This window comes from Eleutherodactylus coqui, chromosome 8 (genome assembly GCF_035609145.1).
Source record: "Eleutherodactylus coqui strain aEleCoq1 chromosome 8, aEleCoq1.hap1, whole genome shotgun sequence".
NCBI classification, from domain to species: domain Eukaryota; kingdom Metazoa; phylum Chordata; class Amphibia; order Anura; family Eleutherodactylidae; genus Eleutherodactylus; species Eleutherodactylus coqui.
In genome coordinates, this window is record NC_089844.1 from 54478571 (window position 1) to 54506498 (window position 27928).

The 27928-nt window shown below is 48.1% G+C and overlaps 1 long non-coding RNA gene across 1 annotated transcript; it reads left to right on the forward strand.

Annotated features, from left to right (window-relative positions):
- The first annotated feature begins 1129 nt into the window (after positions 1-1129).
- LOC136576382 (uncharacterized) lies at positions 1130-27928 on the forward strand. Its single transcript, XR_010786355.1, has 4 exons — positions 1130-1223; positions 2945-3136; positions 4646-4960; positions 27438-27928. It is a non-coding gene; the product is annotated as an uncharacterized lncRNA (long non-coding RNA).

The following is a 27928-nucleotide window of genomic DNA, read 5'->3' on the forward strand; positions in this document are numbered from 1 at the left end:
GGCCAACTAATATGGCTTGCACTGTGGATGCAGTGTGTTCGGATGATGCGCGCAACAATGAATTAACAAAGTACTTTTCCTATGAACATCCCTTTGTATCAACACATCAGAATCAACTAGCAGCTGAACATCCTAGAATTCCACCTTCCATCTACTATAAGTCATCTTAAAGGGGTTTTCCGGGACTAAACTATTGATAACCTGTTCTCAGGATGGGTCAACAATATTTGATCAGTGAGGGTCTGCCACTCGGGATCTCTACCGATCAGCTGATTTAAGAGGCCGCGGACCTCAAGTAAGCACTGCGACCTCTTCTCAAGCCTGTGACATCACACTCATCGGCCACATGGCCTGAAAGCAGCTCAGTTCCATTTAACTGAATAGAAGTTTTGAGGCAATACGCCTGCTATACGATATATGGTGCTGTGCTTGGTATTGGTGGAGAAATGATGTAGCCTTCTAGATTGTATGAGCTCAGTTCATAGTGACCTTTACACTATTTTCTGGTGTATTCATGTGGTTGGAGTTAGGAAATAGTTCTAGAAAAAATGGAAGTTTTGTCCTTGGATTATTATCTCCTAAGCAGATGGAAAATTGCATCTGTAAGGAGTACGCCAAAATTAGGTTGGACGACGAACAACGTTCGACTAATGTTATTGTGATATGCCAAGTTTTGTTGTTTTCCAGAACTACGTATGTGAAGATCATATAGTTATATATATTTTGCTTGCTTGATCTAAATGGTTTCTTATATAAATATACTTTGAGGATGGGTCAGACCAAACGTTTATTGAAATCAGAAAAGGCCTGGCTAGCCGATATTGATCTACCTAAATTATAATTTCTTCAACAGTATGGACTGAAGATCCCCGCCAATCAATCAGCTGATTGGCTGGGATCCTGAGTAGCTGACCCTTGCTGAACAAGTGCTGACTGCCTATCCTGGGGATAGGTGCGTCGTTGCTGTGCGAAACTTCCCTTTTCCAAAACCGAGAGAGAGGTTTGTCTATGAGAGGACACATGCAGCACCCATGGCGCTACTGTATATCTGAAGGAAAAACCTGTTCTTCAATACAAAAATCTCAATTAATATATAGATTTATCCCATTTATTTGGTCCCAGAAAAAAATAAATCTACAAACCGGAACAGATAATCCTCCTATTCTGGACATGAATGGACATCCCAGACGATCAGCTGGATCTCTATGGACCTTTGGAAGCAGGTAAAAGATAGGAATTCTTTATGCTCAAACTCCAATCTATCTGGCACTTTCTTTGGAATAATGCCCAAATCATAAACTTTAAACAATACTGCCTGTAATTCCACAGTGAATTCTAGAAACATAGAAAATTGAGATAAAAAGACCACATAGTCCATCTAGTCTCTTTCCCTCCTACTTCTCTCTTAGGATACATATATACTTATGCCAGGCAGCTTGAATTCATTTATTGTTGATTTTCCCGCCACATCTGCTAGAAGTTTGTTCCAAGCATCTACTACTCTAAGATTTCTTAGGAAAACACTTCCTTCCTGAACTTTCTTTATTAGAGATGAGCAAGTATACTCGCTAAGGCACATTACTCGAGAGAGTAGTGCCTTAGCTGAGAATCTCCCCGCTCGTCTCTAAAGATTCGGGGGTCGGCGCGGGTGACAGGTGAGTTGCGGCGAGGTGCGGGGGGGGGGGGGGGGGAGAGGGAGAGAGAGATCGTCCCTCCGTTCCTCCCCACTCTCCCCCGCCGGCCCCCGAATCTTTAGAGACGAGCGGGGAGATACTCAGCTAAGGCACTACTGGCTCGAGTAATGTGCCTTAGCGAGTATACTCGCTCATCTCTAGTTTTATATCTTTAATATATATGAAGATTTCTTTCATGCCCTCCCTCTCCGTTCTTTCATCCTGCAACATATATAAAGGTTTTGATCTTGGTGGAATTGCGTAATCTCTCGGAAAATAGAATGCATGTTCTATTGTATAGTGGATATTCACGGCATAGAGCCCATTGTGCTCTATGGTTGTGGATTTACCCGCAGAACATACGCAAATACAATGTGTATGGGCTGCAGGTACGTGTACCATCACTAAGCAACGGCGCAGGAAATTTGAAAGAGCAAACAAAAAAAGTGTACTGCGAATAACCGCCTGCGTGAGTATGCGGTCATACGCAATACAATTACACGGCCGTATGCAGGGTCACTGCCGGTCTTACAGCTGGAATCCGATGCGGGAGGCATGCAGCGGATTCTGCATACGACCATTTGAGCCTGGCCTTATTCAAATCCTTCCCAGAGAGACTTGATGATGACATCAGGGGTCTGTGGGAGTCATATCATCACTTCCAGGACTCCTTGTTCTTCTTTACACTGAAGATGGTTGTTAATGACATTGGCTGGATGTTTGGGGCCGTTGGCCTCGTGCAGAATAAATTTGGAGCCAATAAGACGACTCCCAGATGGTATTGCATAATTGCTAAGTATATGCCTGTATTTCTCAGCTTTGATTACACCATTAATTCACTTCATTTATTGTGCTGAAATGCAGCCCCAAACTTGCAAGGAACGTCCACCATGCTTCACTGTTACCTGCAGACACTCGTTATTGTACTGCTCTCCACCATGCTTCACTGCTACCTGAATACACTCATTATTGTACCGCTCTCCACCATGCTTCACTGTTACCTGCAGACACTCATTATAGTACCGCTCTCCACCATGCTTCATTGTTACCTGCAGACACTCATTATTGTACCGCTCTCCACCATGCTTCATTGTTACCTGCAGACAATCATTATTGTACCGCTCTCCACCATGCTTCACTGTTACCTGCAGACACTCATTATTGTACTGCTCTCCAGCCCTTTAGCTATCAAACTGCTTTCTGTTACAGCCAAATATTTCAGTTTTTGACTCATCAGTCTAAAACATCTGCTGCCATTTTTCTGCACTCAGGTTCCTATGTTGTTATGCATAGTCATTGGCCTTGTTTCTACGTCGAAGGGATGGCTTCTTGGCTGCAATTTTTCCATGAAGAACACATTCAGCCAGACTTCTCCAAACTGTAGATAACATATCTGTTTCCCACTGGTTTCTGCCAGTAATGAGCTGATGGCACTGCTGGACATCTTCTCATTTCGAAAGGAAGTAAGTATGATGTGTCTTTCATCTGCTGCACTGTTTCCTTGGCCAACCACTGCATCTATGGACAATAACATTGCCTGTTTCTTTACGCCTCATGTCTACGGGCGGGTTGTATTCCGCCCGTGGGAGCCAACCCTGCCTGTGGCCAAGGACATATTTTTACCTGTCCGGGTCTTCTGTGGACCTGTCCAGGTGTTCTCACTCTTGTCCGGATCTTTTTTCTTCTGCACTGCGGATACAGTCAGGCGCGTCAGGCGCATGCGCAGAACGCTGTTTTTCTTTTTTTAACTTCTGCTTTCCCGCAGTGTCAGCTGTGGGTGTGCCGCGGATCAGACGGCTTCCATTGACTTCAATGAAAGCCATCAGTGCAGGATCCGCACAGAAATGGAGCATGCTGTGATTTGTTTTCTGAACCAGAAATCTGAATCAAACCTGCACGCTTTAATTAATTTGCTGATTCCCATGCATCCCTATGGGTGGCTTGATTTGTGGATCTCCAGCATGGATTCCACAAGTCAAATCCACCTCTGGACATGAGGCCTTACTCTTCTTCAAAGGAGCTTGATCATCAGATCTTGAAAACCCAGCCTGCTTTGAAATCTTTGCCTGGGAGAGACTTTTACTGATGCAATAAAATTACTTTGCGTGTTCTTGTGCTCAGTCTTGCCATGGTGTATGAACTATGACATGAAACGGTCTTCCACAACCTCACCTTTGCAGCAGAGTTGGTCTGTTCTTCATACTTTTAAGCCTCCTACACAGCTGTTTCTGTTAATGACTGTGTTTCAATCTACATATGAAAATGATGATGATCATTATTATCTTTTTGGTATAATTGGTTAATCAAACACCTGACTATAATCCTACAAATTTTCTGACATTGTGCCATGCACCTAGAACAAGTGATGCTGTTTTGAAGGTAAAGGGTGGTCAAAGACATAGGATAAAAACTAATGTATGGCCCAACCTTCCAATGAAGAAAGCATGAGATAAGAAGATAAAGCCAACTTCTTTTACTGTATAGTCCAGCAGTAAAACATGTTTTGAGGAAATAGACCCCTTCTTTAGTAATGCAGGGATGGGAATGAATCCAGAAAATAAAAACGGGAATTGGGGAGAGAGAGAGAAAGATGTACATCAATCACAAAACAGATCCCCCCCCTCCAAGCACGCTCGGACAAGAATGCAGTTATTCGAGTAGAGCGAACGCTCGAGTAACTGACTTATCCAAGCGTGCTTGCTCATAAAGCAATGTCAGAATCACTTGGATATGCAAAACTTTTATGGAGTTATTCTATGTTAAAGTGACACATGTCAGATTTCCAAAATTTGGCCTGGTCACTAAGGTGCAAAATAAGGGGTTAATTCTTGTGTCACTAAGGGGTTAATTCTTGTGTCACTTAAGGGGTTAATTCTTGTGTCACTAAGGGGTTCATTCTTGCTCAGGTGTCCAATTACGTTTGGTATGATAGTGTACATGCCCACTTTCCATTGTCCCTTTATCAACTGCAGCTGTAGAGCTTCACAAAAGCAGTGTCCATAGGGAAGATGGAACAATATCTCTGCAGTGCCACACAAAAAGAGCCTTTCTGTTTGTTACCAGCTACAAACAAAGACGGGTGAGCATTCACAGTAGCCTAGCACAGTTCCTTCTACTCCTGATGGATTCCAAATAGTTTTTTCTTGTCTAGGAGGCTGTACCCTCCCACCATCACTGCTCATAGCAGACTGGACCACACACACTCTGCAACGTAATATATACTTGTATACTGCAGCTGTACCTTCTAAAGAAAAAAGAAAGTCCTTGGCTACATCGACTTCAACAAAGTAAGTAACTCCAGTAATCTAATATCTGTGTTACTGAATATGAAAATGGTATTCAGGCACTTGGAAGATATGGAAACCTCGGTGTGAACCCTCCGTTGTGTAACGGCTTGTTTTGATTGTGATATTACTCTTATAGTATAAATCTAGGTGAAAGGAATACATTTATGAACCAGTTCATACGGCGCAGCAATGCAGTTTTCAAATGCAGAACATGCTTCTGGTTGATAAACATCGCAGTTGCTTTTAGAACCCTTTTCATCCACATTCCTCCTCTGTAAGCTTCTGGAATGTGAGAGTTCTTGAAGAATGGAAAGCTGGCTGCACTTGTGCAGCGTTCTGTCTCCAGTCTCACAAGTGCGGGACCTGCACTATCCTTCTGCTCATTAAAGGTGCCCATTGAAGTCTATGGGAGGTGCACAATTTGCTGCGCAATTCAGTGGAAAAAAGAACACATCTTAAACTCAATAGGCTAACTGGGCATTTAAATCAGGGGGCGGGTTTGTCTGCTGCGATCAAATGAACGTGCGCAAAATGTACAGTAAAACACGCCAATACAACCACAAAAAGCCTCATGCATAGCGCAACGTATTTGCACTAAGGTGTGTGCAAAAACATACGCTCATGTGAAAGCGCTTTTAGGGCAGCCACACAGAAGCGCGTAAGCAGAAACAATGCTCCTGTGTAATGTATTTGCACGGTAAAGGAGTGTTTTTGCACCTGTGCCTAACAAAATTGCAGGTAGCCGCAACGCAACGCAAAATGTTTTCCATCACCGATGCTGCCAAATTGCATCTACAAAGCGGCGATATCACAGCGATTTATTTTATTTTTTTTGTAGCATCGGTATCGCTGACGCCTCTGTGAAAGAGGCCTTAGGGATCTCACACATGAGCGTCTTCAGCGTGCGCATCTTTTGTGCGGAAGTACACAGCACGTACGCAATGAATTGCGTATTTCTGCGTGCCGACAATCCCCTACATTATCTAGGCGTGTATGTGTGCGTAATACGCTCCAAGATAGTGCATGTTGCGTCCTTTTTTTTTGCGCACAGTGTGTGAGAGGCACAATTAAAAGTCTGTAGGGCTTCAACCATACATTCCACATATCCTGGTATTTCTCTATTTATTTTTTTTTATAGTCAGGCGCTTTTTAAATGCGTTTCTTACATGCAGATTCGTATGCGTTTTATTTTTACGAATTTTAATGTGCGACACAGGAGCCCATGAGATAATGCCTGAACACAAACCCTATTCATATGTGCTAAGCGGCAGAACGGGAAATTAAAAAAAAAAATCAAACCCTGCAGACTGCACTTGACAGCGTGCGTGAGATACTGTCATACAAGGTGCACAATCGCTGCCATCCGCAGCGACAGGCCGGCTCACATAGCGATAAAATGCTGCGTAATACGGTCGGGGGAGCCTGGCTTTAACTATAGCGCAACTTCAGATACATATAATGTATTGCATAAGTTAACATTTTTTTCTTTGTGGAAAATGGCAAAAAAAACACTAAGTTTTGAATGCAGTTTTCGGAGTTAAATCCAGAAGTGCGTCCAGCAGAATGTGGGAAGTCGAAGCTCTTCCTTTATGTTTCCTTTTCTCCGACTTCTATCTCTGGGCTAAAATGGAAGGAAATAAAAATTGTGCCGTGTGTGAAAACCGACATGCTGCGTGTGCAGCCGCCCTGCGATCCCATTTCCTGAGGTGATAGTTGCAGCTGCGCCCACTTCCTGGTGTGAAGCCGCTATCCAGCAGACAGACGGTAAGAGCTTTTCTTCACTGTGTCCTGCTGCTGTTTACTCTGTGGCTGGGAGAGGAGGGCTACAGGACAACTAGGAGAGCCGGCCCCGTAGTCCTCAGCAGCTCCAGAACAACAGGGGGAGGAAGGGATTCACAGGAAGAAGCCAGTGACCGAGTGGAAGGCCTCCTTCACACGGCACGGGAGCCTCACCCTTCTCGCTTGTCCAAGCGAAGAAGCTGGCGCCGTCCTCACGCCCTCGTCCGCTCGGGGGCAGATCATCGCAGAGAATCATTGGCTTCTCCTTCAGTGTCTCACAAGCTGTACGAGTCGGCGCTGGTTTTCTTGCCAACTGAAACCGAATGAGAAGTGAGCCATTCTTATTCGTCGTTCGGAGGTTGGCTTACGTTTAGACCGAATCATTAGCATTCACTTTCGCTCGTTTCAATGATAGTCGTTCAGTCTGAACGCAGCATTAGAGCCCTTTTAGGGTTTCTTCACACGACCGTATTTGCCCGCGCTAACCACAGCATCCTCAATAATGCATTTTGTGCGCATGTAAAAATAAAAGTAGGACCTGATCTTATTTTTCTGCGTTTTATGCGGCAAAAGTCCTATAGCAGTTTATGATGGCTGTGAAAATACGCAAGAGGAATGGTGTGATACTGCGCCAAACGCAGAGAAAAGAACACAGCTCATTAGGCTTCAGGGCGGTTTTAGACGAACATGCTTTTCTCCCGTCACGCGGCTGTGATGACGGTCCACATAACGGGACAAAACAAAACCCCCAATTTCAATGGTTTCGTTTTTCACTAGCGGGATTGTTGCTCGTTAATTGTGCGGGTGGAAGAAAGATAGGACTTGCCCCATATTTCACGTACGTAGAATTAACTATGTGCGGAAAAGGCAGGGCAGCACCTAGCTTGCCTCGTGGTTTTTTTTTTTTTCCCTTCCCCCCCCCCCCCCTCCCCCCAAACTGCTATGGAGGCTTTATACTGGCATAACAATAATTGTTCGTGCGTCGTTGCGTGTGAAAAGAAATCGTCTAGTTCAGGGGTGTCAAACTCCTCTTTACTGAGGGCCACATCAGACTTATGGTGACCTTCAAAGGGCCGATTGTCAGACAGTACAGTAAGGGCTCGTTCACACAAGCGTATTTGCGTACATAATATGCAGTGAGTAGAGGCCATTGATTTCAATGAGTTCAATCACATGATGTATATTGTCACACAGCATGGCCTATATTGTTACGTACTACGCACCCCAATAGGCCATTGAAGTGAATGGGTCGCGCAAATACGTGGTGAATGCGCAGGAAACCTATGTATTCACTGCATATTTGCGCACCATCTCAGTGGGCCCATCTGCGTTCTCTTTTGCTTTCTCAAATATGCAGGCATAAGCAATGTTCAATTGCGCAAATACGCAGCGTATTTGTGCGACCGAAATATGATTACACCTGTGTGAACAAACCCTAATAGTGACCCCTATAGTGGTCTCAGTAGTAATGGTGGCCCCAGTAAAAATGGTGACCCGCAGGGTGGCCCCAGTAAAAATGGTGAACCGCAGGGTGGCCCCAGTAAAAATGGTGACCCGCAGGGTGGCCCCAGTACAAATGGTGACCCGCACGGTGGCCCCAGTAAAAATGGTGACCCGCACGGTGGCCCCAGTAAAAATGGTGACCCGCACGGTGGCCCCAGTAAAAATAACGACCCCCACGGTGGCCCAAGTAGTAACGGGGTACCTCACAGTGGTCCCAGTAATAGGGAATGCTATATGATAAAATGATCGCTAAAACTGTCAATCTTTTAATCCTTTTGAAAGATTGTATTTGCGTGTAGATGGGCCTTAATTTAAGCCCAGACCTCCATCTATTTGAGAATCTATGGCATGACTGGAAGATGCTGTATATCAACACAAACATTTTAATTCTAAGGAGTTAGAGCAGCTTTAACTGGAAGAAAGTGCAAAAATCTCAGTGTCTAGACGTGCCAAGCTAAGGAGATGTCCCAAGAGACTAGTATCTGTAATTGCAACAAAAGGGTAGTCCTTAAGGTATAGACATTCAGGGAGCAGCTACTTATGCACATTAAAGTTCTATTTTTTTTTTTTTGCCTTAAAGGGGTTGTCCCGCGGCATTCTGCCCTGTTAAAAAGAAAGCATAGGTTAGTTTTTAAAAATGGCATTGCGCTTACCTGCATCAGCGTTCTGCAGCTTCTTCTTTTCTTCTTTTAAAGATGGTGCCGCTGGTCTTCTCCCACGGTGCACCGCGGGTCTTCTTCCATGGTGCACCGTGGATTTTCTTCTCCTTCCTTGCGTTCCATTGCCGATTCCAGCCTCCTGATTGGCTGGAATCGGCACACGTGACGGGGCGGAGCTACGATGATGATGCAGTGACCAGCTCTCCGGCACGAGCGGCCCCATTCACCAGCCAGAAGACCGTACTGCGCAAGCGCGTCTAAAAACGCCAGAAGACATCTAAATTAGACGGCACCATGGCGACGGGGACGCTAGCAACGGAGCAGGTAAGTGAATAACTTCTGTATGGCTCATATTTAATGCACGATGTACATTACAAAGTGCATTAATATGGCCATACAGAAGTGTATAACTGCACTTGCTGCCGCGGGACAACCCCTTTAAGGCCCTTTTACACAGAATGTTCTGTCGGGCAATGGATGCCCAACAGGTCGTCCCAGCGATAATCCTCACTGTGCTTTTACACAGGAATGAGCACTACTGCGTTAATGGTGGCGGTTAAAATAATCACTGCCTGTTTACACGGCGTGATCCATCGTTCTGTTTTATGCATGCAAAAACAGAACGATGAACGAGACACAAAATTCTCTTTCTTCGTCCAGTTGGTGCATGCATTTAGACTGACCAACAATTGTAAAAGTGGCCTTAGATATATTTTTTTCAGTTCCGCAAAACCTCTTTAATAGCACAGTTCCAGTAAATGAGGTTTGATACTGTACTTATATAAATGTCCTTTTACATGCAAAAGATAATCTTTCAAACTGCCGAAAGATTGAAAGATTTAGCAATGTATTTACGTAAAGTGTTAATGGCTTTAATGGCCATTAACGCTTTAGCATCTTCATTTGCATGTAAAAGACCTCCAGAAGCTATTTGCAGAACCCAGTGTGTATTTAAACACACGCCCAGTTGTGCAAGCAGTTGCCAACACATTCCCTTGTTCTCCTTGTGGCTAGTATACACATGCCATGGCGAGAGCATCCTGCAGTCTTTTAAAAGATGAGTGTAAAAGGGCCTTAATATACCATCACAATGTAACTGATCTGGCCTGAACATGCCACCTGCACCTCATAAATATTGCTAAAATCAGTCCGTTTCTAACCATGGACACGCTAAAGACACTTGTCGCCCTGATCCATTCCGGACTTGATTACTGCAACTCGCTGTTCATTGGCCTTCCCCTCTTCCCACTCCAATCCATACTAAATGCGGCAGCTAGGCTCCTTTTTCTATCCAGCCATTACTCAGACACCACTACACTGTGCCAGTCGCTGCACTGGCTGCCCATCCACTACAGACCTAAATTTAAACTCCTCACCCTTGCCCACAAAGCTCTCCATGACGCCGCGCCACCGTAATCACTTCCCTCCTGTCTGTGCACCACCCAGCCCGCTCACTCCGTTCCGCTAGCACACTCAGACTAAACACCCCTATAATACGAACCCCACATGCTCGCCTATAGGACTTCACCAGAGTAGCACCCGTCCTCTGGAACGCTCTACCCCAAGGCATCCGGACAATTCCCGATGAACTTCAGACGCACCTTAAAAACGCACCTCTTCAGGGAGGCATACCAAATCTCTTGACCTAGTCCCCTGCCCCTCCCTATGGTTCCCCACACCTTCCACCTTGCCTACCGCAGACGACCTCTACCCCTGCACCTCCTTACCTCCCCACCCCGTTTGCTTCCTAATAACTGGTTTCCACATGTAATTCCGTACTGCCTGTGTTCCTCCTCCCCCCCCCCCCCCATTGTACCTCCTGTATCACCCCCACCCCGTTTGTTTCAAACTGATTGGATATCACATGTAATTGTTGTATTGTCTGTGTTTCTCCCATGCTTAAAAGCGCTGCAAAATAAGTTGGCGCTATACAAATAAAGATTATTTATCTACTCGGGCATAGGGTTAATGCCCACGGACAGATTATCACTGCGGAATGCTCGGCCAGATGCCCGCCACGAATTCCGCAGACTATGGATGGCTTTTGCTGCGGAATTCGCATGCCTATGGTTGGCAATTGCTGCGGAATTTGCGTTGGGCGTCTGGCCATGAATTCCGCAGCAATAGCCGCCCATAGGCATGCAATGTTAAATGACTCTCCCCTGCCCATGAGTGGAAACCAACTGCAAATTTCTGCTCGCAGTGGAGAATCGCAGCATGTTCATCTTGTGCAGAAAATTGCACAGACGGCTTCCATTGCAGTCAATCAAAGCCGTCTGTCCAACGATGCATCAGCAGAAGTACAGCGAGACTCCGTGTCAGAGCCCAGCGCCGTCGCGTTATGCGCTGCACTGTGCATGCGCAGCGGCTCACCGGTCGATGCTCTTGCCGCGGATCCGGACAGGTGAGTTTGGGCATGAGGCCAAAAGAAGAGTTCACAAATATTACAACAAAATGCAAAGGCGAAACATAACATGATATAGTATAAAGCTGCGACCAGTTACTCCACCGGCGGTCCAAAGATACACTTTGCAGAAAGGAAAGGAAGCCCCCATGGAAGCACTCCTGCTTAAAGACACTGATAGTGTATTGAATTTGAGTCTATACTGTCAAAGCTTATACTACTGGCTTTTATGATCTTCTTCAGCCACACTTTGGAGCACCTATAGTTAAAGCACATTAACCCCCTCCAACAGTCACTTAAAAATTGCCGCCCCCCCCCCCCCCCGCCCCTAAAAGTCGCTTTTTTAATGTAGATTATATCATGTAAATATAATTGCCGCAGAACAGTCACCTTGAGCACATTATTAACCACAACTAATTGTAGCCTTAAGAGCCAGTAACTGATTTCCTCTTTTGTGTTTCAGCGGTTATAACTTTTTTTATTTTTTTGTCGCTGTAGCTGTATGACACCCTGCATTTTGTGGGATGAGTTTCAGTTTTTAAAGTAACCAATTTCAGTTACATATAATGTATTGAATAACTTTTTTTGTGGAAAATGGCAAAAAAAGCTAATTTCCAGCATTGTTTGTTGCGATTTATCTATGCTTTCACAGTGTGGTATAAATATTGGTTACCTTTTTTCTACAGGTCATTACGATTATGACACCAAATTTATAGAGGTTTTGTTATGTCTTACTACTTTTGCAAAATATAAAGACTTTTTGTGTGGTGCCACATGACCAGAGCATTTTTTTTAACTTTTCAATCAGCAGCGCGATATCTGCTTTTTTTTTTTTTTGTGGGACAACTTATAGTTTCATTGGTACTCTTTTGATATGTACACATTTTTGTTTTTGTTTTTTTAATTACTTTTTATTCCTGTTTTGAGGAAGTAAGATAAACAGATAATGACTGGCATTTTTTTTTTGTACTTTTTTACAGAATAAGGGTGACTACCCACTACAGTTTTTTTTTTTTTTTCCCCCTGCGAAATTTGCAGCATTTTTTTCCTGCAGGGGTCTATGGGACTTGTAATGTTAAAATCGCAATTTACTACAAATCGCGATTTTGCGCGATCGCGATTTTAACATTACAAGTCCCATAGACCCCTGCAGAAATTTTGCAGGGAAAAAAAAACTGTAGTGGGTAGTAACCCTAAGGGCTCCCACCCACTTGCGATATTTTCTTTCTTGCACTGCGAGAGCACGAGAAAACTCTCGCAGTGCAAGAAAGAGGCCGGTATAGAACCGGCATATCGCAAGTGGTTTCAAAGGGGCCAGCGGCAGCAGCACTAGCCCCATTGAAAGCATAGGGAGAATGCCGCGGACTTCTGCCACAGCTGTGGCAGGAGTTTCCTTCATCCCCGCGGTCAGGGAAAGTGCTGCTGCTATAGGGAGAGTGTTACCATCTTCAAGAACCACAACAGTCCTTCTTAGGGCCACAGCTCACCTAGTGCATTACTGTTGTGGCTGCTGTGAGCAGTTTTGTACTTTTTTTTAATTTTTTTTTAATGTATATTGGGCGTGCAGGCTACAGCGTTCTCAGGCTGCAGTCTGTACTTGAGTATAGGGGCAGTATTGGTCAAGCAGGGACAGTGGTAGTGTAGAATCCTGTCTACAAGAACCCCAACGGTCCCTCTTAGGGCTACCTGTGACCGTGTGCATTTAACTCCGTGGTTGCTGGGAGTTATAGTACCTCAGTATTGCATAGCAGAGCCTGCGTGCAGCCTTCATGTAAATATTTTTCGGTCCGCAGTTAGTGTAACGTCAGCACTGTCTGCCTTTAAGTCTACGCCAAGAAACCACAAATTTTTTACACCGCTCTGTCTTGCACGCGTGCTGTCTCACAAGTGCACGGTGTGTCCTGACACCCATATATTGAAAATGCAATACACACTGCATAGCCTCAGCCTGCATTGCATAGAAAAAAAAGGAAATTTAAAAAAGAAATTGGAGATGAGCGAACGTACTCGTCCGAGCTTGATACTCGTTCGAGTATTAGCGTGTTCGAGATGCTCGTTATTCGAAACGAGCCACCACGCGATGTTCGAGTTACTTTCACTTTCATCTCTGAGATGTTAGAGTGCTTTTCTGGCCAATAGAAAGACAGGGAAGGCCTTACAACTTCCCCCTGCAACGTTCAAGCCCTATACCACCCCACTGCAGTGAGTGGCTGGCGAGATCAGGTGCACCCGAGTATATAAATCGGCCCTCCCACGGCTCGCCACAGATGCATTCTGACATAGCTCAGGGAAAGTGCTGTCTTGCTGGAGTTGCTATAGGGAGAGTGTTAGGAGTATTTTAGGCTTCAAGAACCCCATCGGTCCTTCTTAGGGCCACATCTAACCGTGTGCAGTAGTGTGTGGAGGCTGCTTTTTGCAGTGTTGCACTTTTTTTTTTTTTTTGTATATCGGCCGTGCAGAGCATTGCGCCCTGCAGTAATTTTACATTGTCCAGGGCCAGTAGTGGTGAGGCAGGGACAGAAGACATATTTAGTGTATATAGGCAGTGGGCCTTTCCAAAAACATTTGGGGGAAAAAAATCTATTTGGGCTGCCTGTGACTATCCTCAGTGTACTGGGTCTCTGCTGGGGGTAGTTGTCCTAATTCATACGCAGACCAGCTAAGTGTGTACAGCAGGCTTGCGCAAAATTCTTTCCTCGCTGTGCGTTCCGGTAAGCGAAGTCAGCCTCCAACGACAGGCCAATAAGCGGGCACATTTAATTACAGCGTTCTGTTTCTGCACTACTGGTAATACACCATGCTGAGGGGGTAGGGGTAGGCCTAGAGGACGTGGACGCGGCCGAGGGATGCGGAGGCCCCAAGTCAGGGTATGGGCACAGGCCGAACTCCTGATCCAGGTGTATCGCAGCCGACTGCTGCGGGATTAGGCGAGAGGCACGTTTCTGGCGTCCCCACATTCATCTCACAATTAATGGGTCCACGCGGTAGACCTTTATTAGAAAATGAGCAGTGTGAGCAGGTCCTGTCGTGGATGGCAGAAAGTGCATCCAGCAATCTATCGACCACCCAGACTTCTACGCCGTCCACTGCTGCAACTCTGAATCCTCTGGCTGCTGCTCCTCCTTACTCCATTACAATGACACATTCTGAGGAGCAGGCAGAATCCCAGGAACAGTTCTCGGGGCCCCTGCCCAGAATGGGCAGCAATGGTTCGAATCCTCTCCCACTGGAGGGAGTTTGTCGTGACCGATGCCCAACTTTGGAAAGTTCCCGGGGGTCCGGGGGATGAGGCTGGGGACTTCCGGACTTCCAGGAACTGTCTCAAGAGCTTTCAGTGGGTGAGGAGGACGATGACGATGAGACACAGTTGTCTATCAGTAAGGTAGTAGTAAGGGCAGTAAGTCCGAGGGAGGAGCGCACAGAGGATTCGGAGGAAGAGCAGCAGGACGATGAGGTGACTGACCCCACCTGGTTTGCTACGCCTACTGAGGACAGGTCTTCAGAGGGGGGAGGCAAGGGCAGCAGGCAGGGCAGGTTGGAAGAAGCAGTGTGGTGGCCAGGGGTAGAGGCAGGGCCAGACCGAATATTCCACCAACTGTTTCCCAAAGCGCCCCCTCGCGCCATGCCACCCTGCAGAGGGCCGAGGTGCTCTAAGGTCTGGCAGTTTTCACTGGAGGGTGCAGACGACCGACGAACAGTGGTGTGCAACCTGTGTCGCGCCAAGATCAGCCGGGGAGCCACCACCACCAGCCTCACCACCACCAGCAGCGCAGACATATGATGGCCAAGCACCCCACAAGGTGGGACGAAGGCCGTTCACCGCCTCCGGTTTGCACCGCTGCCTCTCCCACTGTGCCCCAACCTGCCACTGAGATCCAACCCCCCTCTCAGGACACAGGCACTACCGTCTCCTGGCCTGCACCCACACCCTCACCTCCGCTGTCCTCGGCCCCATCCACCAATGTCTGTCAGCGCACCGTCCAGCCGTCGCTAGCGCAAGTGTTGGAGCGCAAGTACGCCGCCACGCACCCGCACACGCTCAAGCGTTAAACGTGAACATAGCCAAATTTATCAGCCTGGAGATGCTGCCATATAGGGTTTGTGGAAATGGAGGCTTTCAAAAGTATGATGGCGGCGGCCCCCGTGCTACTCAGTTCCAGTCGCCACTACTTCTCCCGATGTGCCCGTCCAGCCCTGCACGACCACGTCTCCCGCAACTTTGTACACGCCCACACCAACGCGGTTACTGCCAAGGTCCACTTAACAACGGACACATGGACAAGCACAGGCGGGCAGGGCCCACTATATCTCCCTGACGGCACATTGGGTGAATTTAGTGAAGGCTGGGACAGAGTCAGAGCCTGGGACCGCTCACAGTCCTACCCACCCCCAGCTCGATGGTGGTATCTGCGGCGGTGTATGCTTCCTCCACTAAACCCTCCTCCTCCTCCTCCTCCTCATTCCTCCCTCCTCCCTCCTCCCTCCTCCTCCTCCTATACAACCTCTGTCTTGCAATCAAGATGTGTCAGCAGCAGCACGTCGACAGCAGTCGGTGTCGCGCGGCGTGGCAGCACAGCGGTGGGCAAGCGTCAGCAGGCCGTGCTGAAACTACTCAGGCTTAGGAGAGAAGAGGCACACGGCCCACGAACTGCTGCAGGGTCTGACAGAGCAGACCGACCGCTGGCTTGTGCCGCTGAGACTCCAACCGGGCATGGTCGTGTGTGACAATGGCCGTAACCTGGTGGCGGCTCTGCAGCTCGGCAGCCTCACGCACGTGCCATGCCTGGCCCACGTCTTTAATTTGGTGGTTCAGCGCTTTCTGAAAAGCTACCCACGCTTGTCAGACTTGCTCGGAAAGGTGCGCCGGCTCTGCGCACATTTCCGCAAGTCCCACACGGACGTTGCCACCCTGCGCACCCTGCAACATCGGTTTAATCTGCCAGTGCACCGACTGCTGTGCGACGTGCCCACACGGTGGAACTCTACGCTCCACATGTTGGCCAGGCTCTATGAGCAGCGTAGAGCTATAGTGGAATACTAACTCCAACATGGGCGGTGCAGTGGGAGTCAGCCTCCTTAATTCTTTACAGAAGAGTGGGCCTGGTTGGCAGACATCTGCCAGGTCCTTGGAAACTTTGAGGAGTCTACCCAGATGATGAGCGGGGATGCTGCAATCATTAGCGTCACCATTCCTCTGCTATGCCTCTTGAGAAGTTCCCTGCAAAGCATAAAGGCAGACGCTTTGCGCTCGGCAACAGAGCCGAGGGAAGACAGTATGTCGCTGGATAGTCAGAGCACCCTCCTGTCTATATCTCAGCGCATTGAGGAGGAGGAGGAGCATGAGGGGGAAGAGACAGCTTGGCCCACTGCTGAGGGTACCCATGCTGCTTGCCTGTCATCCTTTCAGCGTGTATGGCCTGAGGAGGAGGAGGAGGACCATGAATGTGATCTTCCTAGTGAGGACAGCCATGTGTTCCGTACAGGTACCCTTCATGTTAGGATGCCTTTCTCGTGACCCTCGCGTTACACGCATTCTGGCCACTATGGATTACTGGGTGTACACACTGCTTGACCCATGGTATAAGGAGAACCTTTCCACTCTCATACCCAAAGAGGAAAGGGGTTCAAGAGTGATGCTATACCACAGGACCCTGGCGGACAAGCTGATGGTAAAATTCCCATCCGATAGCGCTAGTGGCCGAAGGCGCAGTTCCGAGGGCCAGGTAGCAGGGGAGGCGCAGAGATCAGGCAGCATGTGCAGCACAGGCAGGGGAACACTCTCTAAGGCCTTTGACAGCTTTCTGACTCCCCAGCAAGACTGTGTCACCGCTCCCCAGTCAAGGCTGAGTTGGCGGGAGCACTGTAAATGGATGGTGAGGGAGTACGTAGCCGATCGCACGACCGTCCTCCGTGACGCCTCTGCCCCCTACAACTACTGGGTGTCGAAGCTGGACACGTGGCCTGAACTCGCGCTGTATGCCCTGGAGGTGCTTGCTTGTCCTGCGGCTAGCGTCTTGTCAGAGAGGGTGTTTAGTGCGGCTGGGGGAATCATCACGGATAAGCGTACCGGCCTGTCAACCGACAGTGCCGACAGGCTTACACTCATCAAGATGAACAAAGCCTGGATTTCCCCAGACTTCTCTTCTCCACCAGCGGACAGCAGCAATACGTAGGCTGCACCCGCGGATGGAAGCATCGTTCTCTATCACCATCAAAAACGGGGACATTTTTGCTTCATCAATCTGTGTATACTATTCATGCTCCTCCTCCTGAAACCTCACGTAATCACGCCGAACGGGCAATTTTTCTTAGGCCCACAAGGCTCAGTCATATAATTTTTGTAAACAATTTTTATACGTTTCAATGCTCATTTAAGCGTTGAAACTTGCACCTGAACCAATTTTTATTTTAACTGGGCTGCCTCCAGGCCTAGTTACCAATTAAGCCACATAAACCAAAGCGATTAATGGGTTTCACCTGCCCTCTTGGTTGGGCATGGGCAATTTTTCTGAGGTACATTAGTACTGTTGGTACACCAATTTTTGGGGGCCCTCGCCTACAGTGTAATCCAATTAATTTTTTGCCCACCTGCATTAAAGCTGATGTTACATCAGCTGTGTTGGGCAATGCAATGGGATATATTTATGTACCGCCGGTGGGTTCCAGGGGGCCACCCATGCTGTGGGTCCACAGGGATTTGTAACTGCATGTGTCCACTTCTAAAGAACCCCAGTCTGACTGGGGCATGCAGTGTGGGCCGAAGCCCACCTGCATTAAACATGACATTACCTCAGCTGTGATGGGCAATGAAATGGGATACATTTATGTGCCGCCGGTGGCTTCCTGGCACCCACCCATGCTGTCGGGCCACAGGGACTTCACAATAGGGAGTTGTACCTGTCTGTGTCTATGAATTAAAAAGCCCGGTCAGGTTGGGGCATGCAGTGTGGGCCGAAGCCCACCTGCATTTAATCTGACTTTAGCTCTGCTGTCCAGGGCACTGCAATGGGATACATTTATGTACAGCTGGTGGGTTCCAGGGAGCCACTCATGCTGTGAGTGCACACGGAATTCCCATTGCGGAGTTGTACCTGCCTGTGACTAGTTATAAAAAAAACGCTGTCTGACCGGGGCATGCAGACACCTTGACAAAATGAATAGTGTGTGGCACATATGTTCCCCATTGCTATGCCCACGTGTGCAGCTCCTGATGGTGGTGGCACAGGATTATATTTCTCACTGCTTCTGTACAGCATTGTGGGCTATCGTCCTGCCTAGAGATGAGCGAGCACCAAAATGCTCGGGTGCTCGTTACTCGAGACGAACTTTTCGCGATGCTCGAGGGTTCGTTTCGCGTAACGAACCCCATTGAAGTCAATGGGCGACCCGAGCATTTTTGTATATCGCCGATGCTCGCTAAGGTTTTCATGTGTGAAAATCTGGGCAATTCAAGAAAGTGATGGGAACGACACAGCAACGGATAGGGCAGGCGAGGGGCTACATGTTGGGCTGCATCTCAAGTTCACAGGTCCCACTATTAAGCCACAAGAGCGGCAAGAGTGCCCCCCCCCCCAACAACTTTTACTTCTGAAAAGCCCTCATTAGCAATGGATACCTTAGCTAAGCACCACACTACCTCCAACAAAGCACAATCACTGCCTGCATGACACTCCGCTGCCACTTCTCCTGGGTTACATGCTGCCCAACCCCCCAACCCCCCGCCCCCGCACGACCCAGTGTCCACAGCGCACACCAAATTGTCCCTGCGCAGCCTTCAGCTGCCCTCATGCCACGCCACACTCATGTCTATTTAGAAGTGCGTCTGCCAGAGGAACCGCAGGCACACACTGCAGAGGGTTGGCACGGCTAGGCAGCGACCCTCTTTAAAAGGGGCGGGGCGATAGTCCACAATGTTGTACAGAAGCAATGAGAAATCCAATCCTGTGCCACCTCCATCTGGAGCTGCACACGTAGGCATAGCAATGGGGAACCTATGTGCCACACACTATTCATTCTGTCAAGGTGTCTGCATGCCCCAGTCAGACCGCGGTTTTTTATAAATAGTCACAGGCAGTTACAACTCCGCAATGGGAATTCCGTGTGCACCCACAGCATGGGTGGCTCCCTGGAACCCACCGGCGGTACATAAAAATATCCCATTGCATTGCCCATCACAGCTGAGGTAATAATGTCATGTTTAATGCAGGTGGGCTTCGGCCCACACTGCATGCCCTAGTCAGACTGGGGTTCTTTAGAAGTGGAAACAGATGCATTTACAACTCCCTGTGGACCCACAGCATGGGTGGGTGCCAGGAAGCCACCGGCGGTACATAAAAATATCCCATTGCATTGCCCATCACAGCTCATGCTACGTCAGCTGTAATGCAGGTGGGCAAAAAATTAATTGGATTACACTGTAGGCGAGGGCCCACAAAAATTGGTGTACTAATGTACCTGAGAAAAATTGCCCATGCCCAACCGAGAGGGCAGGTGAAACCCATTAATCGCTTTGGTTTATGTGGCTTAATTGGGAACTAGGCCTGGAGGCAGCCCAGTTAAAATAAAAATTGGTTGAGGTGAAAGTTTCAACGCTTTAATGAGCATTGAAACTTAGAAAAATTATGTGACTGAGCCTTGTGGGCCTAAGAAAAATTGCACGTTCGGCGTGATTACGTCAGGTTTCAGGAGGAGGAGCAGGAGGAGGAGGAGGAATATTATACACAGATTGATGAAGCAAAAAGGTCCCCGTTTTGGATGGTGATAGAGAACGATGCTTCCATCCGCGGGTGCAGCCTACGTATTGTTTATGTATCGCTGCTGTCCGCTGGTGGAGAAGAGAAGTCTGGGGAAATCCAGGCTTTGTTCATCTTGATGAGTGTAAGCCTGTCGGCACTGTCGGTTGACAGGTGGGTACGCTTATCCGTGATGATTCCCCCAGCCACACTAAACACACTCTCTGACAAGACGCTAGCCGCAGGACAAGCAAGCACATCCAGGGCATACAGCGCGAGTTCAGGCCACGTGTCCAGCTTCAACACCCAGTAGTTGTAGGGGGCAGAGGCGTCAACGAGGACGGTCGTGCAATCGGCTACGTACTCCCTCACCATCCTTCTACAGTGCTCCCGCCAACTCAGCCTTGACTGGGGACCGGTGACAGTCTTGCTGGGAAGCCATAAAGCTGTTAAAGGCCTTAGAGAGTGTTCCCCTGCCTGCGCTGTACATGCTGCCTGATCTCTGCGCCTCCCCTGCTACCTGGGCCGCGGAACTGCGCCTTCAGCCACTAGCGCTGTCGGATGGGAAGTTTACCATCAGTTTGTCCACCAGCGCCCTGTGGTATAGCATCAGTCTCGAACCCCTTTCCTTTTCGGGAAGGAGAGTGGAAAGGCTCTCCTTATACCGTGGATCGAGCAGTGTGTACACCCAGTAATCCGTAGTGGCCAGAATGCGTGTAACGCGAGGGTCACGAGAAAGGCATCCTAACATGAAGTCAGCCATGTGTGCCAAGGTACCTGTACGCAACACATGGCTGTCCTCACTCGGAAGATTACTTTCAGGATCCTCCTCCTCTGGCCATACACGCTGAAATGATGACAGGCAATCTGCATCTGTCACCTCAGCAGTGGGCCAAGCTGTCTCTTCCCCCTCCTCCTCATGCTCCTCCCCCTCCTCCTCAACGCGCTGAGATATAGACATGAGGTTGCTCTGACTATCCAGCGACATACTGTCTTCCCCGCCCTGTTTCTGATTCCAAAGCGTCTGCCTTTATGCTTTGCAGGGAACTTCTCAAGAGGCATAGCAGAGGAATGGTGACGCTAATGATTGCAGCACCCCCGCTCACCATCTGGGTAGACTCCTCAAAGTTTCCAAGGACCTGGCAGATGGCTGCCAACCAGGCCCACTCTTCTGTAAATAATTGAGGAGGCTGACTCCCACTGCGCCGCGCAAGTTGGAGTTGGTATTCCACTATAGCTCTACGCTGCTCATAGAGTCTGGCCAACATGTGGAGCGTAGAGTTCCACTGTGTGGGCACGTCGCACAGCAGTCGGTGCACTGGCAGATTAAACCGATGTTGCAGTGTCCGCATTGTGGCAGCGTGCGTATGGGACTTGCGGAAATGTGCGCAGAACTGGCGCACCTTTCCGAGCAGGTATGACAAGTGGGGGTAGCTTTTCAGAAAGCGCTGAACCACCAAATTAAAGACATGGCCCAGGCATGGCACGTGCGTGAGGCTGCCGAGCCGCCACCAGGTTACGGCCGTTGTCACACACGACCATGCCCGGTTGGAGGCTCAGCGGCGCAAGCCAGCGGTCGGTCTGCTCTGTCAGACCCTGCAGCAGTTCGTGGGCCGTGTGGCTCTTCTCTCCTAAGCTGAGTAGTTTCAGCACGGCCTGCTGACGCTTGCCCACCGCTGTGCTGCCACGCCGCGTGACACCGACTGCTGGCGACGTGCTGCTGACACATCTTGATTGCGAGACAGAGGTTGCGTAGGAGGAGGGTGGTTTAGTGGAGGAAGCATACACCCCCGCAGATACCACCACCGAGCTGGGGCACGCAATTCGGGGGGTGGGTAGGACGTGAGCGGTCCCAGGCTCTGACTCTGTCCCAGCCTCCACTAAATTCACCCAATGTGCCGTCAGGGAGATATAGTGGCCCTGCCCGCCTGTGCTTGTCCACGTGTCTGTTGTTAAGTGGACCTTGGCAGTAACCGCGTTGGTGAGGGCGCGTACAATGTTGCGGGAGACGTGGTCGTGCAGGCCTGGGACGGCACATCAGGAAAAGTAGTGGCGACTGGGAACCGAGTAGCGCGGGGCCGCTGCCGCCATCATGCTTTTGAAAGCCTCCGTTTCCACAAGCCTATACGGCAGCATCTCTAGGCTGATCAGTCAGCAGGCCTGGGACAGTCAGGATAGCCATATGTTGCGCACAGGTACCCTGGCACACATGGCTGACTTTATATTGGCATGCCTTTCTCGTGACCCTCGCGTTACATGCATTCTGGCCACTACGGATTACTGGGTGTACACACTGCTTGACCCACGGTATAAGGAGAACCTTCTACTCTCCTTCCCGAAGAGGAAAGGGGTTTGAGTGATGCAATACCACAGGGCCCTGGTGGACAAACTGATGGTAAACTTCCCATCTGACAGCGCTAGTGGCAGAAGGCGCAGATCCGAGGGCAAAGTAGAAGGGGAGGCGTGGAGATCAGGCAGCATGTTCAGCGCAGGCAGGGGAACACTTTCCAAGGCCTTTGCCAGCTTTATGGCTCCCCAGCAAGACTGTGTCACACCTCCCCAGTCCAGGCTGAGTCAGAGGGAGCACTGTAAGAAGATGGTGAGGGAGTACATAGTCAATCGTACCACTGTCCTCCGTGACGCCTCTGCTCCGTACAACTACTGGGTGTCAAAGCTGGACACGTGGCCCGAACTCGTGCTGTATGCCCTGGAGGTGTTGGCTTGCCCTGCGGCTAGCGTCTTGTCAGAGAGGGTGTTTAGTGCAGCTGGGGGAATCCTCACGGACAAGCGTACCCACCTGTCAACTGACAGTGCCGACAGGCTTACACTCATCAAGATGAACAAAGCCTGGATTTCCCCAGACTTCTCTTCTCCACCAGCGGAGAGCAGCGGAACCTAAAGACCTTTGTCAATCGGTGTATGATATTCGTCCTCCTCCTCCGGCTCCTCCTCCTGAAACCTCACATAATCACCACGAACGGGCAATTTTTCTGTGGGCCAAAAGGCTCATAACTTTTCTAACTAATATTTATCTGTTTCAATTCTCATTAAAGCATTGAAACTTCCACCTGAACCAATTGTTATTTTGACTGGGCTGCTTCCAGGCCTAGTTAATAATTAAACCACAGTACACTAAGCGATTTAATGGGTTTCACCTGCCCTCTGGGTTGGGCATGGGCAATTTTTTGTGTGGTACATTTGTACTGTCGGTACACCAATTTTTTGGGGTCCTCGCCTACAATGTAATCAACGTAATTTTTATGGGCTTCGCTGGCACTCATGCTACACCACTGTCTGGGGTTGGCCTACACTTTTTTGCTACAGAAATGTAACTTTGTTCTGCCTACCTATACTTCTGCCACAGTAATGCTACAGGGGTTTGACTATACTTCAGCAACAGAAATGTAACTTCGGTCTGCCGATACTTCTGCTCCTGAAATATTACCTTGGTTGGTGTCTGTTACTACTGTAATTTTACTAATACTGGGCTCTGCCCATACTGCTTCAACGGAAATCTGCTTCTTTGCCCATACTGCTTCTACGTAAATGTTACTGGGGCCTGTCTATACTGCTACTACTGAAATGTTACCAATACTATGCTCTCCCTACACTGCTGCAGGGAAATGGTTTTTCTACTGCTTTGCCCATACTGCTTCTACGTTAATGTTACTGGGGTCTGACTATACTGCTACTACTGAAATGTTACAAATGCTGTACTCTCCCTACACTGCTGCAAGGGAAATGTGAATCTGCTGCTTTGCCCATACTGCTTCTACGTTAATGTTATTGGGGTCTGTCCATACTGTTACTACAACTGAAAAGTTACTGCACTTTGTCAATACTGCTGCAAATAAAATGTTACTGGGCTCAGCCTACACTGCTGCAACGGAAATGTTAAAGGGGTGTGTCTATACTGTTACTACTACTGAAATGTTACTGGGGTCTGTCAATACTGCTGTAAATGAAATGTTACTGGGGTCTGTCTATACTGTTGCTACAGAAATGTTACTGGGGCCTGTTCCTAATGATACTACTGAAATGTTACTGGGGTCTGTCTGCACTGCTGGAACTGAAATGTTACTGGGGTCTGTCAATACTGCTGTAAATGAAATGTTACTGGGGTCTGTCTATACTGTTGCTACAGAAATGTTACTGGGGCCTGTTCCTAATGATACTACTGAAATGTTACTGGGGTCTGTCTGCACTGCTGGAACTGAAATGTTACTGGGGTCTGTCAATACTGCTGTAAATGAAATGGACAACGGAAACCATAGGAATGTAGCCTTTCCATTTTCCAGCTTGAGATGAGGAGGATTGCAATGAGGAGGATTGCAGACTTTCAGGACCTTGAGTATCCTTTTCATTGAAATCAAATGCCCCTCTCTTGTCTTAGAAAATACTAGCTTTTCCACATAGGTGTTGTCAATCTGTCTATACTGTTACTACTGAAATCCCACTAATACTGGGCTATGCCTATCCTGCTGTTACGGAAATGTTACAGGGGTCTGTTGATACCGTTACTACTGAAATGTAACTGATACTGTGCTCTGCCTATACTGCAGCTACTAAAATGTAACTGGGGTCCATCTATACTGTAACTACCGAAGTGTTAATAGGGTCTGCCTAGACTTCTGCAATATAACTGTTAGTGGGGTGTGCGTATACCTTAGCTACAGGAGTATTACAGGGGTCGGTGCATACTATGAGTGCACTAAGTGTTCCCATCGCAGTGTTCCACGTACATGGCCCAAAAAACATTTACCCAGTCTGACTAGGGCATACAGTGTGGGCCGAAGCCCACCTGTATTTAATCTGACGTTACCTTAGCTGTGCAGGGCAATGCAATGGGATTTATTTATGTACCGCCGGTGAGTTCCGGGGAGCCACCCCTGCTGTGGGTCCACAGGGACTTCACATAGGGGAGTTGTACCTGCCTGTGTCTACTTATAAAAACCCCAGTCTGACTGGGGCATGCAGTGTGGGCCGAAGTCCAACTATATTTTATCTAACGTTACCTCAGCTGTCCAGGGCACTGCAATGGGATATATTTATGTACCGCCGGTGGCTTCCTGGGACCCACCCCTGCTGTGGGTGCACACGAAATTCCCTTTGCGGAGTTGTACCTGCCTGTGACCATTTATAAAAAAAAAAACAGTCTGACTGGGACATGCAGTGTGGGCCGAAGCCCACCTGTATTTAATCTGACGTTAGCTCTACTATCCAGGGCACTGCATTGGGACAAACTCCAGGAGCAATACAGCGCTAATGAGACGTGCACAGCTACGCTAGCATTGGAGTCTGCTCTTGACCCACGATTGCTGAGGGTTTGTGCAGAGGCCTATGTCCTGGGTGCAGTGAAAGTCCGCTTCCTGCCTAGGATTGCTGAAGCTGTGGGCCGAGGCCTATGTCGTGGCCGCAGTGCAAGTCTGCCATGTTTGGCCGCTCAGATTTATTTTTTGTTCATGTCTTGGGTTGCCTAGGACCCACCTATGCTGTTGGTGCCCACTTAATTCCCATCGCGGTGTTTGACCTGTCTGGCACAAAGACACTGACTGACTTGGGTAGGGGGCAAAGTGCAGATGGCTTCCCCCTTGCGGTGTCGATTGAACTATGCGACACCTTGACAGAATGAATACTGTGTGGGCACATGGATTCCCCATTGCTATGCCCACGTTTTCAGCTCCTGATGGAGGTGGCACAGGATTGGATTTCTCATTGCTTCTGTACAGCATTGTGGGCTATCACCCTGCCCCGTTTAAAGAGGGCCGCTGCCTGGCCCTGCCAACCCTCTGCAGTGTGTGCCTCCGGTTCCTCCTCATGGCAGACGCACTTATAAATAGACATGAGGGTGGTGTGGCTATGGGGCCAGCGTGTGGCATGAGGGCAGCTGAAGGCTGCGCAGGGACACCTTGGTGTGCGCTGTGGACACTGGGTCGTGTGTGTGTGTGGGGGGGGGGGGGGTTGGGCAGCATGTAACCCAGGAGAAGTGGCAGCGGAGTGTCATGCAGGCAGTGCTTGTGCTTAGTTGGAGGTAGTGTGGTGCTTAGCTAAGGTGTGCCTTACTAATGAGGGTTTGTCAGTAAAGTAAAAATTGTCAGGGGGGGGGGGCACTCTTGCCGCTATTGTGGCTTAATAGTGGGACCTTGGAACCTGAAATGCAGCCCAGCATGTTGCCTCTCGCCTGCGCTATCCGTTTCTGTGTCGTTTCCATCACTTTCTTGGGTTTTCCAGATTTTTCACCAATGAAAACCTTAGCGGAGCATGGGTGATATACAGAAATGCTTGAGTCGCCCATTGACTTTAATGAGGTTCGTTACTCGAAATGAACCCTCAAGCATCGCGGAAAGTTCGACACGAGCACCCAAGCATTTTGGTGCTCGCTCATCTCTATTGGTTTTCCTTATGTCATGAGCAGAATGAGTTTTTCTTAGCACCTGACTAAATCGCCCAAATCATTGTCCACAGGGAAACTAAGATGAGGTATCTCTTTGTAACCACGTCTCCCATCTGACCATATTAATCTTTGTTAGACAACGTTAAGCCCCTTTTACACATTATCGCTCCAAATTCACCCAAAAGTCATCTTTTGAGCGATAATCGTTACGTGTAATTGTGCCCATCTTTCACTTTTCTGCCGAACGAATATTTTGATGTTCAGCATCAAATCCATCGTTCAGCAAAAGAGCTGATAGCAGGGACCTCACGCTGTGTTCTCCGTGGGAAGTGCTGATAACATTGTTTCAGCTGTCAGCCCCGCAGCAGAAACAAAAGGAATGTATTCAGAGAACAGACCACCCGCTGTTCTCTGAATATAGCTGTCAGCAGCTTACACACATGAATAAGCTAGTACTTATGCAAAATGAAGGCTCAAAAGCCATCTTTCGAGCAATCATCTTTGTGTGTAAAATGGTCTTAAGAGTCCTAAGGAGAAGGTAAATTTGAGAAATAAGGCCTTTGGAAGATAGGCCTTGCAGACATATGTTAGAACATGGGGAGGGGAGGGAGGATGAGACAATTATAAAATGACAAAGATGTTGAATTTGGCAAAAGTGATAAAAGGCTTTGTGTGGGATAGCAAACATTTCTGTTAGGACAGTAAAAGGGTGCAATGTGCAATTCAGCAGATCCATAAGTGAAAAGAGCCAGCAGAATAATGAAAATTGGGAAAAATGATCAGGTAATTGTGGGGTATATAAAAGAGGACTTGGAGGTATATAAGTGGAATTTAGACCTGGCCTATCTCTATATTTTTCATTGTCTTTCTGCAGAACTCTCCTGAAACGATTCTAGGGCAAATATCATAAGAAAATAGGAATATATATAATAAATATATTAGTATCCTTGTTGCATTAACACCTTACCAAATTGCTGAGTTTTGACCATAATTTGTGTCTTTGCAGATTTATTGGATTTGAAAAAACTGAGAGAATAATAAAAGTTGGTGGCCAAAATGGAGAAGGATGACTTGGCAATGCCGATGTTTAAAGACTCATGTTGGCCACTAAAGATGATATGGGAACGACTTATCCATGCATATACGTCGGACACTCCTCCGAAGGACTGGGGCCTTCAAAAAGACGACTGTGGCTTTCAAAACTGGACTTTTAATTCCCACAATGAAAAATATACTGTGCTCTGGGACAACGACCGCTCCTATTGGAAGGTGAACACACCATTTGGCCCTTGTCTGTTTTTTATCGGGCCTCTGTTCATAGACAAAACAAGGAAAGGACTAAAAGTGCCTCCATTATTTACTGTCATTGACTCAGAAAATGATTTTTTAATACCTGCCCATCCTTTAAAGGTGAAGGAAAGAATGTCCCAAATTACTCACTTTGTTGTTAAACCATATTTTCTAAATAAACCTGAATAAAAAAAACCCTCCTAAATA